General features: G+C 38.4%; 1 protein-coding gene across 2 annotated transcripts in view; it reads right to left on the reverse strand.

The window, feature by feature from the left end:
• LOC140691493 (uncharacterized) overlaps nt 1-15,166 on the reverse strand; it is a 194,019-nt gene that overhangs the window by 72,947 nt on the left and 105,906 nt on the right. Inside the window, exons 2-3 of one of the 2 annotated variants that reach the window (XR_012067181.1) lie at nt 7,572-7,757; nt 4,870-5,094 (exon numbers count right to left, since the gene is read on the reverse strand). The exons of the other annotated variant lie outside the window; for it this stretch is intronic. The gene's annotated coding sequence lies outside the window, so the exon portion shown is untranslated. Of the gene's footprint in view, nt 1-4,869; nt 5,095-7,571; nt 7,758-15,166 lie in introns of those variants that run through there. 2 annotated transcript variants of the gene reach the window in all.

The raw sequence follows: 15,166 nt of genomic DNA on the forward strand, positions 1-15,166 counted from the left end.
GTGACTGCATTAGAGGTAGTATGTCTCCACTGTTTCCTCATTTCCAGAATGTCACAACTTATCAGTTTTATATGCTGTTTAACAACACGAACAAAAAACCTATTATACGGAACTGATTCCAAGAAATAAAATTATTTCTACTCCTTCAAACATTTTCTTCTTTTTATTTTGTTTTGTTATGCTTATTGAAAAGAAAATAAAAGTCAAATCATTTTATTTCACGTATTTTTTAAAGCTACATATTGTAAGTACTACAAAGATATTTAAATTGCAATAAAAATTGTTCATATATTAGTATAAAGATATATACACAATCAATGCAGATTAGGAAAGGAGTAGATATTTACTAAAAATCCACTGCACATCCAGTCTTTTACAAGCATATCCTGGAATATAATCTCTATTACCCCGGAGTCCCCCACCCCCAATCTCACTGCGGAGTCCCTTAGTAATCAACTACCAAGGCACCAGCATAGAACCATGCAATCACTATTTTAGGTATAAATGAGAGTATTAGCTCATTCAATTCTGAAACAGAAACCTTAAAATAAATACTGAACTTATTTACAGATAAACAAATTTGGACACAAAAAAGTACAGTTTCTCCCCCAAGACACAAAGATAATAATTGTTAAAGGCAAGATTTGAACTAATCTGCCTGATTCTAAAAGCTAAGGTGGAAATCCCCTTTGACTTTGGAGGTAAAGCAGCACAACCTATCACCCTATCATTGTTCAGATCTAACTTTAGACAGCCTGAGACAGCACCTCATTCCTATGGAACTCGAGGGCAAACAATAACAATAAGGATTTTATATTCAGTATTTTCTTAAGTCTCAATTATATAAAGTGTCAGCAGATCAGCAGAAAACTCTGGGAAATATGAGTGGGTCCAGAGCTTTTTGCTGATAAGAAACTCATTCTATCAGGACAGAGTGACCTTCCCATGTGAGGCCTCATGTACATAAACTAAAGGCAGCTGAGCAATGAAAACTAGCAAGAACATGGAACTCAAGCAAGAAGGATGCCTGCCATCCCCTGCCCAGTTGCCTCTTCACCCACGTGGACAAGATGGCAGAAGATCCAGGTTCTTGTCCAAGTGACAACATAATGGATTCTCACCCATGAAATGTTATGACTCTATGCTGTCTTAAGTCTGTTCCAACTAAAATATGATAACACCAATATCTCAGCAGAATGTCTATGTCTCCACTTTCTCTCTTCTATTAGGAGACTATATCTATGGCTACAAATCCGAAATTCAATTAAAAACACCATGCACGAAGCCTGGTGAAAGTCTGTGTAAGAGACATTGTTCTCACGCTCAGTGAGTGAAAACTCAGAAAAAGTGGTCCTTCTCCCTCTGCAAGTGGGAGGTAGCCTGATTGTGTGTGTGTGTGTGTGTGTGTGCACATGTGTGTGTGTGTAAATCAAATACAACGTATTCTGGGATGTGCACAGATTTTTTTTTATGTTACTATTATTTCGTGAGAATGAGCCTACCTTTAAATTAATTTGAATCTATTATTCTGAGAGAGTCTCAGGCTCTTTTGGTGGAGGATGGGAAAGAGGAAAGGAAAGGAGGAAAGATGTAAATGAAGCAAAGCTGTAAGAGTACTGCTAGGGAAAGGCAAGACATTATTTTTGTTCCTACTTGCATCACACACAAATTAGGGACTGGCTTTCCCCCATGTCTTGTCAAGCACTGAGTTGCAGAAGAACAGGCAACAGCCCTTTTCTCACTGAGCTTGTGACTGTGCGTGACATCTTATAGACACAAATTATTTAACCTGATCAAACACTCTAGCAGCAGGCTGTAATTCTCCTACTTTGAGAGACAAGAAAACAGGAAGTGAAAGAGGGTATATAGCTTGACCAAAGTCAGAGGACAAGTAAACTAAAGAGGATGAATTCAAACTCAGATCTGAATGCAGAGTCTGAACTTCCCACTCCGAGGGCTGGAAAATCCTTAACACACAGGGTCCCCAGCTCCTCTGCATTGTTCCTGGCACCAAGCATTTCCCATGGCGATGGTCTCCAGTTCTCAGACACAGCGCTCTGTGCAGCCAATAACCTCCATTCGACCTTGATCATCTACCTGCCACGCCCACCAGGCTTCACCATACAGGCAGGAAAGCTGGCTTTCAAGTGCATACAAAGCCACCCCTGGTCTAACCTGGACTCTTCAGCAGCTTTTCCAGCATAAAGGCAGCCATGAAAGTGCTCACAGTTTGTACATGAGCCACACTACCTCTCTCCATCTGTCTCCCCACCTATACTACTTAGCTATGACCATTTTGAGAATCTTGGAAACAAATTTTTAAAAACAGAAAAGAAAGGATTGTGTATCGAGTACTTAATACTTACAATTTTAAATGAGAAGTTACAAAGTGAGTATTTACAAACCGAATCTGCCTTCCTAGGTGTCAGTTTTAACAGTTAAAAAATATAATAGCAAAAATTTCTCACTTAAAAAATTAACAAAAACATCAACAATAATCTGGAATAAACTCAAAAACAATGCCCATGTTGTATATGGAGGAAGTACAGGACTGTACTGAGGGGTAAAGTAAGAAGTGTGAAAGTAGAGACATCAACCTTTGTATGGAGGAAAACAGTTTTGTAAAGATGTACGTTCTCCTAAAGATAATTCAAAATTACTAAAAAATCCCATGACATCACTTATCCTTTTTTTTAACTTGAAAAAATTATATTAGAATTCTTCAGGAAAAATGAAGTCATAATACTAGCAAAGAAAAATAGGGATCGAAAAGCAAATCAAAAAATTTGCACTGTCAGATATTAAATAAATTTTTACAATATGTAAGATATAGTGCTAGTGTAGGAAAGTAAGATTGACAGAAATAAATCATGAGCTCAAAAAGAGACTCTAGTGTACATAAGTATTTTTACAGGTGGGATTTCAAATTAAAGAGCAAAGTAGGAATTCAATAATTGTCTTGGGACAATCAGAGAATCCCCTTGAAAAAACAAATTCTATTCCGGTCAAAATGACCGCAAGAAAAATTACAGAAAGTGATGTAAATATTAGAAAGTACTAATAAGAGCAAATACAACTCTTTGCTCATATCAATTCAGCTTCTCCTCACTATGACAAGCACTATTATCATCTCCATCTTAGAGATTAAGAAAACCTACAGAAGAAATCTATACCATTATAAGAAAGCATTTCTAAGAATAATATCAAGAATAAAACCGAAAAAGAAGACATTTACTATCTAAAGTTTATTTTGGGCCATAACAAAAATGAACCTACTGAACAAAATGAAAGGCAAAAAATGACAAGGGAAAGCTCTGTGATACATGTTGATGACGACAAGGGGCTAATGTTCATAATATACATAGAGCTGTCACAAAGCAACAAGAAGCTCCCTCACTTAAATATTTGCAAAGGACAAAAGGGATCATTCACTTTTTAAAAGTCAGATGGCTAATGAGTGAAAAATGCTCAATACCACACTGGTCATAAAGTGCAAACTAAAACAATGAAAATCATTTTGCTCATCATATTGGCAAATATTTTTAAAAGATATTCTAGCTAGTGTCCATCTTTGAGACAACAAACTGTGAGCGATCTTTTGGAGGACGACATGTCAATGGATATGTAAACCCTGGAAAACGTGTGTACACACAGGCTGAACTTCACTTTTAGGAATCGTTTCATTTACAAAAAGAATCAGTTCAAATAGATGTACTCATCAGAGAATTTACACAGCACTGTTTACATTGGTGGGAAGAAAAGCTGAAGTGGAATCATACCCACGGATAGAGAATTGGTTACATAAGTTATTCTACATCTTTTCATTCCCCACAGGAGAAGGAATTTCTAGATTCACTTGAAAGGAGCCTGTGATTTATGTAGTTGTCACATCCAAGGACTAAATTTCCAGAAACCTTAACTAAAGGAATACTTATACAAGATCACAGGAATGTTTGTACAAGAAGGATGCCAGTCAGACACCCTTTCTGACAGTGGAAAATGGAGAAAACTTAAGTGTCCACCATCAAGACAATGATGCGGTAAATCACGGTGAGCTGTGGCCACTAAAGTTCCGGTGTTTCGGCGTGGTCCAAGGCCTTGTCCACAGTTCTCTCCCACGAAAGGTGTCCTTACACAAGAGACCAAACCTGCACATCAGGAGACCACTCTACTCTATCTGAAAGGACCGGGTGAGTCTGGAGGGAGAGGACGTCTGTGATATATACCTGAGTGAATAAACCGAGCTGCAGAAAACATATAGTATGGCCTTATTTTTCAATAAAGCATATATACACACACATATACATAGATTTCTCATATACATTTATGTATGTGTATATATATATATGACATAGGCATAAAGGTCATGAAATATATACTCCACATTGTCAGCAGTTTTTACTCTCAGGAAAAAAGGGGAAGGGAAGTAGGGGACTTTCGGTACCACCACAGTTCTCTTTTCAGTATTCCAGTTAAGTTTACTTGGAATATAAAAGTTTACTTAAGTACAAAGTAAAATGGACGAGGACTCCACAAGACAGAATGCTATAATGGTCATTAAAAATCATGCCAGCAGAGATAGAATACTGTAAAAAAAATTGTCATAAGCTGAATGGAAAATGGAGGTCTCCACACAGCAAACAGGCACACAGTGCTTGCTGGTTTTTATGACAGAGGTAATATACACTGATGAAAAGAACAGAAAATAGATTTTAAAGTGTTAATTATTATCTCTGAATACTGGGAACAGGATAGACCCTTTTGACCCTTTTTTCAGAATTTTATATTAAATACACATTATTTTTCATCTGAAAAATGCATTTTTAGATGTCTAGTAACACACATTGGAAAAAATACATGAGTACTTACAGAAACAAATAACTAGGAGACACCGAAGCACCGTCACACAGTGCAGAATGGGTGATCCTGAATAACACCGCGCAGTTACATAAGGACTCAAAAATTGAAAGCACCCGCTGTAACAGGGCGCGTCCCCCTTCCATTTGTCAGTTGTGTCTTCAGGGCTGAGGCAGTTCTGAGCACGGCCAGTGTCAGTGCTGGTGTCTGGATGGATGCCACTGGAGGTGAAGGCACCTGCAAGCCGAGAGGAAGAACAGAAATCATCCTCTGCTTTTTCTGTCTTGTTTCTTTTCTCTTTTAAAGAGAGGCAGAAATAAGATAAACTGAATCTTCCCTACTGAAATTTCAGTATTGAAACAGTTTTTATATTGTTCACAACTTATATTCTGCCTATAACTGTCTTTTCAACAAAGCATTATATTTATTAAATGTTAATTAACTCAGTTAATTAACTACCTGTTGAAACCTATTAAAGAACATGAAATGCACTACGTGAAAGCACCACACCTGCAGTGACTAGCACAGCTGTTTTGACGGCAGTGCAGTCAGCCCCCACCATCACGTGGCCCTGAGCTCCTGATGCTGGGAAGAGAGCACGCTGCTTCCTCAGGCGGAGAGAAATGGTAAAAGTATTTTCTGAAATCTACAGCACTGACAAAACATAACTGCTTAATCCCAGGCTCCTTTGAGGCTGTCATTTTCCGTTTCTGGCCAACACCCGTCAATGAGCAGAACCACCCCATTCCCGAGTCATGGGACTCACGTGGGCAGCAGTTTTGGAGAAATTTCCAGGTATAGAATGTAAACCAACTATACATAAAACTCTGAAAAAGAAAAGATGCAATAATCTGATTTTGGAAGACACTCAATATATTCTCCTAAGCCTTAGTAGTTGGAAAGTCTGGGCTTCTCCTAAGCCACTTATTTATTTCACAGACAGTAAGCATCTCCCACAAACCCTGTTTCCCTGTGTCTGCTGGGAGCCTCAGGCATATTGATGCTGTCTATCTTATAAGGCACAAGGCAGAGGCGTGTGTCTCACGCCTGCAAATCTCACACAGGCTCAACTGCAAGCCTCACTGTCTGAAATTGGCCCCATTTTCTCACCTGTTTATTTGGTATCTGTTCTTCTGTAAGCTGCCTGAAATGCTTCTTGGAACAAGTCAGAAGAATGAGTGGGTAGAGAAATGGACAGATGGACAGGTGAGAGATGGGCAGACAAACAGGGAGACTCCAAGAGAAGGGGAGCAAACAAAATTTCCTATGCAAAACCCTCTTCTAGTCAGGGAAGAAAACCACCACAAAGAAGTGTGAAGAGGCAGGTGGCTTAGGACTGTTTCCTGGATTCCATGAAATGTCACACCAAGAGATGAGAGGGTAGAAGTATAAATAATAAAAGAAAAAAAGCATGCATGTTTGAAAAATATATCTACATTATGTACTTTCTAAAGAATAGATTCAAATCAGCAAGGCCCAATAACCCAATTCTTGGGTATTTACAGAAGTGAGAATCCCATCTCCAATCCACAAGGCATCCCTTCGGAGCACTGAGAGTCTACACGGTGTGGTCATAAAGGCATCACCGCAAAAGCTGTGCTATCCTGCACTTACGAGGAACGAGCAGGTGTGCTCGGGCTGCCCACTCACGTCATTTACACCCCACAGCACCTCTACGGGGTAGGGATGCCTAGCGAACCCCATCTCTGCAGGACAGAAAACAAGTCCAAGAGAGGCTAAGCCGATCTACCATTTCTCCATCTCACAGGACTTGTCACTCCAGAGCAGGAATCGAACTCGGACCCACGTTTGTAACCACAGTACTACCGTAATTTATGTGCTTTTTGTGTGTATAATACATTTGTTTCTGGCATGAAAGGATATTTAATAAATGATCGGTTGTCTTGTCTATCTCATTAGCTCACAATCTTTATATTTTTGAATTGTACCCTTCCCCTGGAGAAATGAACGGAAAGAGCGGTGGTCAGAATGAGGTGGGGCTCCATTCTTTATCTGTTACCTCATCTCATCCAAGTCCCCAACCAGGGAGAAGGAGCAAAGGTTTTCTTCATTTTTAATGAGAGGGCTCCAGTGATGGTGACTTACTCAACTCCAAAACCGAGTCTGGGGGAAGGGCACATGCAGCAACGAGAGCAGTATCACCTGTAGGAAGGCGAAAAGAGCTCAGGGGATGGCTCAATGGGTCAGCCTGATTTAATTTCAATCGATAATACAATAACACACTCTAAAAAATCTAGCATGCAATGGATTTGCTCTTTCTTGACATCTAGCAAGTTTCCACAGCCCACATGTAACATTATCATGAACTAGTGAAAGGATGAGTCCACAGACAAGAAAAATCAATGCCACAGGCACGCTGAAACCCAGGCTGGAAGAAAGGAAGGGAAAGGGCATAGTTAAGAAGAGAGGAAAGTCTGGGAAAAAGACATCATCACAAGGACTCTCAAGCATCATCCAGCAATCATATAATCATTCTTTCAAGAGAGAGTTACTTAGGTCCTATTTTGTGCAAGATTTTACAAAGGGCAAAGAGAGACCACAGCGTCCATGGTGGCAGCAAGTTGCGGGGCTATAATACAATTCTAATCCTGGTACCTTGCACACTTGTCCTCAGTATAAAGGCAAAAAATAAATAAAATAATACTATGTAAACCATACACATTGCTGAAAAAAATTAAAGAATACCTAAATACCTGGAAAGACACACCACGCAGATTCCTGGATCAGATGACAGCATTCTTGGGATGGCAGTGCTCTCCAGAGCGATGCATACATACAACGTGGTCTCGATCACAATCCCAGCGGGCTCCTCTGCAGTAACTGACTAGCTGCTGCTACAATTCATATGGGAATTCGAGGGTCTCAGTAACCAAAACGTACTTGAAAGAGAAGTACAACGTGAGAGGACTTGTAATTCTCAATTTCAAACCTTACATCTGTATCTCCAAGTGAGATTAGAGGCCATTTTTAAGTTATTATTTTGTTTATCCTTATTTTCTAAATTCTGTACAACAAATATACCTGTTAGAATAAGAAAAATAAAAAGTAAGTTATCTTTTAAAGCATGAACACCGATTCATTCATTGGGAAAAAATTATTTTAACTCTAAAGAAGTAAACAAATATCTAGTGAAAAAGGACTACTTAAAAACAAGTGTGCATTTACAATTTTCATAAATTGAAAACTGAAAAGCACAAACACATCAAGTTTCTAGGGAGACTGGTGAAACATATTAACAATTATTTTAAAAATTCTTATTGAAAAATGAAAACTCAAGAAAGGGAAATTCGTGATTTACAGCCAACTGCAAACACATGGAAAGCAAAGGCCTAGAAATCACAGTTCCTTTAACTCTGCTACTAACGGAATAGGAGAGGAAATTCCTCACTGAGGGGACAGTGGAATCCCATCCATAAGATAGAATACACAGTACAAACTGCAGTAATATCGGGAGTGAATAACTTAGAAGAATTCTGAAGTTATAACATTGCTGAAAAACTATAAAAAACACTGACAGGCAGATTAAAACACACAGTCATATATATTATATAGAAACATATGTAGTCTGCTCCCATGTTGCATAGAAATACAAACATATTTGTTCATTTATGGGCACTTATGACTTTATCCCTGGTAGAATATTTCAACTAAATCAAATAATCAATATAACACTCCTCTTGTCAAATCTACTTGATAAGTTACTCTGCTATGTAACCATAAAGTGTCTAAGATAGATCTAAAATTAGTGGAAAAGAGCTTTGTATGGCTTCTTGAATTCTTCTCAAATTTCCAAGCTTAATTTTAAAATAGATCTGAGCAGTATTTCTATATTATCTTTTCCCTTGTGAAATGAACAACACAGTCTGTTGTCAAAATTCTGTGCTTACAAATATTCACGAGCACAGTATCCTCACAAAACTGCTGGACAGCAAAGGACTATCCAGACACTGTGACCAAATAAATGAAACACAAGGAAGACAGTGACCCTATTCTGGAGGGCTTATCGTCTGTGTCAACACTAGGGTTTTTACTTGATTGGTTTGATTGGGTAGCAAAATAAAATCAATCAAGTACTTTCTTCTTTGAGCGTTCTGTAAGTCATGACTGTTTTTAGTGTCATGAGCAGGAAAGACTTAAGCATGACTTGATTAGGTCAACTAGCAACAATCATCACTGGAGAGTGAGTAATATAGAAGTTAACTGATAGCAATGCTTCTGCCTACATGAGCCCTATAATAAATCTACACTGACAACCGAAAGGAAAATAAGGAGATGAGGTCCCTAATGAGAAAACAAACTAACAAGAAATCAAAAAAGGAAAGATGTTTTCATTAATGATTCCAGGCAGTAGTGGAGCATGGTGGTGAAGATCACATATTCTGGGGAAAAACATGAGGGGTCTGAACTCCCACAGCACTGGGTAGCTGTGACACTGATATTTCAGTGAAATTTTCTGCACCTCAGTCTCCTATCCAAAGACGGGGGAAAACAACCGCACCCATCTCCTAGACTGTTTCTACAAATTTAGATATTTTATACATAAAAGCTTAAATAAAATACTTCAGATTTAAAATAATACCCCAAAACACATGGAACAAAGAAAACAGAGATAAATTGGAGTTCATCAAAATTTAAAACTTTGCTTCAAAGGGCACCATTCAGAAAGTGAAAAAACAACACACTAGAGAAAATTTTTTCAAATCATTTATCTCATAAGGAATTTGTATCTCCAAATGAAGAAAAAAAACCCCTACAACTCAACAATAAAAAGGCAACTCAATTAAAAAATTAATAAATGTTCTGAAAAGGTATTTTTCAAGAAAAACATAGAAATGTCCAATAAGCACAATGAAATGATGTTCAATAGCATTAGCTGTAAGGAAAATCAAGTGAAAACCACTAGGAGAAGCCGCTTCACACTCACAACAATAGGTTATAATAAAAAAAATGGTAACAAGCACTAATGAGGACACAGAGGAAGTGGAGGGCACAGCCCTTGCTGGTGAGGACGTAACACAGCGTGGCCACTTTGGAAAACAGCCTGGCAGGGCCTCAGAGAGTTGAACATTTCGTTTCTGACTTACCCAGCAATTCTGCTCTCTGGGCACACACGAAAGAGAACTGAAAACAGATATCCACATAAAAAATCCCACATGAGTGTCCACGGCGACATTACTCATCACAGCCAAAAAGCAGAAACAACCCAAATGCCTATCACCTGGTGAATGGGTAAACAGAGGGGCCCAGCCATACAGTGGAATGTTATTCAGCAATAGCAAAGCATAGAATAGTGACTCAGGCCACAACATGGACAAACATTGAAAACGTTACTCAGTGTGAAAGTAGTCGGTCACAATAGACGGTTCCACTTACATGAAGTGACTCGATTTACATTAAATGTCCAGCACAGGCAAATCCACAGAGAGAAAAGTGGCTCCTTGGGGCTGGGGGAGGATGGGGAAGATGGGAATGTCTGCTTATGCATACGGGGCATCCTGTTGGGGGGATGAAAATGTTCTAAGATTGAATGGGATGCACAATTCTGGGCATAGAGTAAAAACCGATGTACATTTTAATGGGTGAATTGTATTAAAACTGTTAAGAACAAAAGCATCTCGGGGCAGTACCTTCCAGAGTAAATGCAAATTGCTAACTTTTATTAGAGGAAAAAGAAACTGCCCTCAGCATGAAAGCAGGAGATCAGCAAATGTGAGTTAACCGAAATTGGACAAGAGCATTTCACTTGAAACAGTTGCTGAGTGTACACGAAATATTCAGAAATAGGAGAATCACCTTGACATCACGAAGAAGCATTCTGCTTCAAATGCAGATCAAGGATTCGGCAAGCCCTGCTGCCAGAAATGAGCAGAGAAGAATCCTGATTCATAAAACTAGCACCAGAGCCAACAAGGAAATGGTGGTGAGGAAAGCAGGCGGCGAATATCTGGAAGAGTTTGCTACAAATATTTTCTCCACCGAAAATTTAAAAATAAAATGAAAGTGATGAAATGCTGTGTTGACATCACGTGAATGGGCTTCCTTCGGTGCTCGACTGTTCTGTAACCCAGATTGATAGACTCAGGAGAATCAGCATGGCTCCTGGGGGTCCCCAAAGGACTGCCCACCAGCACGCTGACCACCATCACATCTGCCAGGGTTGAATTGCAGGGAAGAGACCAAGTTCTGAAAGGTACCGGAAATGTTGACAAGGGAAGAAAAGGATGAGTTTAGTCCTGGGACAGAGGCAGTGTGAGCAGAGGCCAGAAGGCTGCAGGTGAACTGCAGTAGACCTGGGGCAGGAAGGGATCACGGGGGAGCATATCTCAATTCTCTTCTGTCTCTCCCTCCGGTAGGAGAGATAAAGCCTGCATCCTTCTCACCTGGAACTGTGGGTTCTGGCTGGCAGAAGTCTTACCGACACGGAATGATTATTCAAGACTCTGTGGAAAAAGTCAAGAAATCGAGAGGGAGTAGGGAGCCATCTCCATGAGCCTCTCAAATGTTCCCATATTTATTGTGTATAATCAAAGGAAAAATTCATTAACAGTTGTGAGATAGTAAGGAGGAAATTCGGGAAAGACAGGATGAGGCAGAGATTGTAGAATATACAATGAGTACAAAGGATTAGTGTATGTTTAGGGAAGTCATGGGGTGAGGGGAACAAGATACACTTTTAGATATGTTCATGACAAAGCACACCACCAGACCAGCCAGGTCTTTATTTTGAGGATAATAGACTAACAACACACAAGCCCAGTGTTTATAGCTGAGGGTCTCGGTCCTTGCTTTGCAACCAGCAGAGTGCTACCTAAAACCTCAACTACACAAGCAAAGCATTGTCTCTGCTTTTTAAGGAAAGGAGACTGGAGTGAAGATGCACAGGAACTTGCTTGCAAAGCAGTACCAAAGCATATTTTTTCTTCTTAGAGTTCAGAGGCGACTGTGCTGTGTTATAATTTGTTAACCCAATCATGGGCTCCCACATGGAACCATTATGGAGGACACCCTAGGATGACTAATCCTGGATGTGGGTCTCTTCCTGCCATCTTCAGCCACTCTAGCAGGGTCTACGCACATCCGAGAATAACGATCCTACGGAACCACCCACTCTCTTAACTCCTGATGCTTGAAACTTAATTTTAGCTCTACACAACTTTCCGTAGAAAAGTTTCAGAAATAAAAGATATAATATTCCTTTTATATCTCATCATATTACTGATTTTTCTGATTGCTCTCTGCTGCTTCTACTTGGTAAAGCACCTCATTCTGCAGCTGAATTCAGTAATTTCCGTTGTGCATTTCTAGCCAGTTTGGGCTCGCTAAATTCTATTGGTCAAATATCGATATACTTAATTGATTTCTTTGTTCATCATTTTCAGCCAGGAGGAGAGGGAGTGTCACTCTTTTCCTCAGCCCACCCTCAACACTTTTCTCATCAACTCAGGCCTCCTGAAAACAAAACAAAGTATTTTTTTCCCTTCTACTCTTTCCACAAACACAACAGGAAACATCAGTCTGGAGAAAGTATTCAACACAAATTTTAAAACAAAAATCTATAAACCTGAAGCAACTCCATCTCCGAATCATGATACACAATGACATGAGAGTAATTGTGTCAGGCACAAAGCATGAGGGAGCCTGACTACCTGATTTCTATTCTTCAAAGGAAGGAAGATTTTCGTATTTTTTATTATCATTCTTGGTCATTGTTTCTGATTATGCCAAAAAATAGTTTATGAAATAATTATGCACTGCAATAACAGATTTTTAATGTATCAATTTTAGAAGGCATTCAGAGGGGATAGGAAAACCCACCTCTGTAAAAAATGTAAAATTTCTTCCCCTGTTAAGAACACGTATACAAAATGCAACAGAGAATTCAAATTCTTGTGGAGAGGATCAAAACCACAGAATCAAAGCAAAGTCATTACAATGAGTCAATTTAAATTTCACTGGACAAACATGCTCAATGCATACAAATAATTTTAAAGGCACACTGCAAACCATTCACTTAATGATCTGCAGGCTAGAGGAAGAATTTCCCTCTTGAACAGACAACAGAAATCAGTAGGTTGTCCCACCAAACCAGGAGCAGAGAACAATCAGGTTTTTAACAGTTTTGATAAATCAGCATGTTCTAAAGATCAAAATCCAGAAATTTTAAACATTCATTCAAACCACAATGAAACAAGCACTTAAAGAAAAAAAAAACACAAAGAATCTAAGCACAGAGGTCATTTAGATAGATCAATGAGAATTTCTTGTACCACTGGAAGAAAGAACAGGCTATAACCTTTTACTTGAAAAATAAAACTTCTTTTAAAGATAAATGCTAAAACATATTTCATCTTTCATGTTGCCTTAAAAAATCTGAGGTACCTGTATCTGATCAGAAAAGCAATTCTGAGTAATATTATGTTACAATTCAGTGCCAGTTTGCTCTAGAAGAAAAGAGAAAAGTTACTATTTCTCATTCTGCACAGTTTAAAGAACCTCCCTGTCTCTATATCCTCCCATTTCCTAAGCTCAACCTCCCTAACCCTTCTGAAACAAGTATGAGAAAGTCTTATTCCCAACATGCCAAATGACAAAAGAATATCAATTTATTTATGTAAATATATGCCTACACCTTGAAATGGAGGAGAAAGTTATCAGAAGTCTATATGGAACTTCTTTCTATCTTCCTGATATCACACACACAAACGTTCACACAGACACAGACACATACCCCCTGGATTACTGAGCACTTCACAAGCTTAGTACTTACAACTTGTAGAAGATAACTTTGTAGTTAATTTAAAATACAAAACTTTCAGCTTTTGAAAGTCTTCATCATCTGCTAAACCATCCAAATATCAAAGAGACCCAATTAGCCTTCTCTGTAGAATGTAATTTCCCTTGATGGCAAAACAGACCCTAAGAAGTACTGGATCAAAGATTCGTGTTTATCACTACCTATGATCGTTTTTAAGCACATTAACAGATTCAGAAATGTATGTCTCATCAACATTTATTCCTATTGAAATAGCATACGTGTTCAATTGTCTATACAGTGACTAGGTCCCATGATGGTGTTTAAGAGCTATTTTGTGTATAGCAATATTTATATTCAAGTGCAGAAAAGGAGGGTGTGTTTTACTCAGTTGTAGAGCACCTGCATAGCATGCACAATGTCCTGGCTTCAGTCCCCAGTACCTCCAAAAAAATAAATAAACTAAGTGCATATTTAAAAATAAGAATAGTGCAGCCACTATGGAAGACAGTGTGGAGATTCCTCAAAAGACTAGGAATAGACTTACCATATGACCCAGGAATCCCACTCCTGGGCTTGTACCCAGAAGGAAAACTACTTCAGGATGACACCTGCACCCCAATGTTCATAGCAGCACTATTTACAATAGCCAAAACATGGAAACTACCTAAATGTCCATCAACAGGTGACTGGATAAAGAAGATGTGGTATATTTATACAATGGAATACTTCTCAGCCATAAAAACCGACAACATAATGCCATTTGCAGCAACATGGATGCTCCTAGAGAATGTCATTCTAAGTGAAGTAAGCCAGAAAGAGAAATAAAAATACCATATGAGATCGCTCATATGCGGAATCTAAAAAACAAAAACAAACAAAAACAAAGCATAAATACAGGACAGAAATAGACTCATGGACCGAGAATACAGACTTGTGGTTACCGGGGGGGGGGGTAGAGGGTGGGAAGGGATAGACTGGGATTTCAAAATTGTAGAATAAATAAACAAGATTACACTGTATAGCACTGGGAAATATACACAAAATGTTATGATAAATCACAGAGAAAAAAATGTGACAATGAGTGTGTATATGTCCATGAATGACTGAAAAATTGTGCTGAACACTGGAATTTGACACAGCACTGTAAAATGATTATGAATCAATAAAAAATGTAAAAAAAAAAAGAATAAACACAGGGAAATATACACAAAATGTTATGATAAATCACAGAGAAAAAAATGTGACAATGAGTGTGTATATTTCCATGAATGACTGAAAAATTGTGCTGAACACTGGAATTTGACACAACACTGTAAAATGATTATAAATCAATAAAAAATGTTAAAAAATAAAAATAAAAATAAATAAACAAAGTTGCAAAACAAAAAAAATAAGAATAAAGTTATAAAAAAACGCAGACTAAAAACCACTGCAACCTAGGTACTACAATTATACTAAAAAAACAAGTGTTTCTATCAAATATTCACTATATGCCAATCACAGAGACAACCACAAGTCACCCCTGAAGCTTCA

Source organism: Vicugna pacos, chromosome 35 (assembly GCF_048564905.1).
Source record: "Vicugna pacos chromosome 35, VicPac4, whole genome shotgun sequence".
NCBI classification, from domain to species: Eukaryota; Metazoa; Chordata; class Mammalia; order Artiodactyla; family Camelidae; genus Vicugna; species Vicugna pacos.